The sequence below is a fragment of the Sorex fumeus genome, unplaced genomic scaffold (assembly GCF_029834395.1).
Source record: "Sorex fumeus unplaced genomic scaffold, SorFum_2.1 ptg000236l, whole genome shotgun sequence".
NCBI lineage: Eukaryota > Metazoa > Chordata > Mammalia > Eulipotyphla > Soricidae > Sorex > Sorex fumeus.
The window spans coordinates 858,940-860,961 of record NW_026606293.1 but is presented as its reverse complement, the minus strand read 5'-3'; positions in this window follow the sequence as shown (position 1 = coordinate 860,961).

Here is a 2,022-nt window from a genome sequence, read left to right as displayed (position 1 = left end):
AATGCAAAGAGCAGCACTACTTAGCAGCTTTAGCAAGACGGGAAAAGGCTTCACTGAAGTCCTGAGAATGGTTGGAGCAATGCTTAAATCTACATCTTGTCCTTTTGTTTCAAGTAATCTTTATACTAATAGAAAAAAGGCTTCACCGTTTGTTTCTATTCCTTACAGTTTTCTGGACAAACAACAGTGGGGGGATTGAGGTCATCTACCTTCCTGAATAACAGTGTAAAATGTGTTTTGTTCTATTCTCTCCAAATCATAATAATTTGTAGCAGCTCTTAAAATCCTCTGGCTGGTTCAAAGATAAAATGAAGAAAAACAAAGGATGGTCTGCGTGAGTTTCTGCATATTCGTTCTCTACAAAATGATTGTAATATATTTTAAAAATCTGGAAAAGAGCTGCTTCAAGCCAAGAATGTAAAAGTTATTTTTGTCTAACCAAATTTATCAAGGTTGTGTAGCCATGTCCCTTTAGAGCCTTGTCAGATCGGTCTCTTTAGGTTTACAGTTTCAGTGTCTGTTGGTCTAGTTCCTCCTAAAGGCTTCAGGGGAGAAATTGTCATCTTGCCTTTACTGGCTTCCAGAAACACTGTGCAGTGCTTGGCTGATAATTCCTTCCTTGCATCTCTTCAACCCCTTGCTTCCACTGACACATCCCTTCAAACAACCAAACAACTCACTCTAATCTCCTGTTTCTCTTATAATTATCTCTGTAATAACAACATTGAGCCCACCTGGAAAGTCCAGGCAACTCTTCCCATCACAAGAATCTTAATCACATCTGCAAAGTTCCTTTTGCCAATATAATGAAAGGTTCCAGGGATTAGGATATGTTTACATTTGTTTTATTCTGGTTTTGGTTTGAAATCACACCTGATGGTACACAGGACTAACTTATGTCTCTGTGCTCAGGGATCACTTGCAGGAGTCTTGGAGATGGATGCCAGGGATAAAACCCAAGAAGTAAGTAAGTCTGCTTCCGCTCAATTATCTCTCCAGATCCTGGACATGCATATATTTAGCATACTGACATTCACCTTATCATCACCAAGCTTCTGCTATGTTGATAGCAAATAATTCATTGGAGAAAGAGTGACAACTAGATTATTTTCAGGAAGGGTGAGGTTGGGCCATACCCGGTAGTGTTCAGCACTTTCTACCGGCTCTGCACTCATGGTTCATCCCTGGTGGTGCTCTGGGGACCATCAGAAGTGCCATGGGTTAACCTGAGTTAGCCCCTTGCAAGGCAAGTACCCTACACACTTCAGTATCACCCCAGCCCCAATAATTTAATTCTATACCAACCTTTGCCATTCCTTTATATTTGGTTGACCTTAGATAACTCCTTTCATTTCTTCAAGGATCAGTTTCTTCACATGTAATCTGTGATAACAATAGCACCTAGCTCAGATGGTGTGACTTGAACCTAGAAAGTTCTTTGTAAGCACAGTAATCATCACAGTGAAGGTGTAAGGCTTTGAAAAGTGCATAGGCTTTTCTCCCACTACACACTGCCACTATGCACACTAAGGTTAGCCCTTTGGCCTAAAAGAGGCTATGTGCCTGAAGGCATGGTTGGGAGCCTAAGATGGGAATTAATTCTTTGTTTTCGGCAAAACAGTGGGGCCTTAAACACCTGAACCCATGACTGTTTGAATGCTTGTAGGAAAAAAAGCTTTGGAACAGAGCCAACTTTATCCTATTTCTCTACAAAAGAGAATTCCCCAACATCTGAGGAGTAAAACGCGACCAGAATTCCAGTCACCTGGTTCAAATTCTGCCTCAGGCAACATAACACCTAGCACTAAGCAGGATTACAATGAGTCTATGATCAGTGCAAGGCACACACACTTGCCTTACACAAAATGACAGATGATGATATGATTAAGTTAAATAATCTTAAAACTGGGGCGATTTCATGGATTATACAGGAAGTCCCATTGTAATCACAGGGGTTCTTGAAAGAGAGAGACAAGAAACGGATTAAGATAAAGGCATGAAATATGGAAGCAATAGTTATAG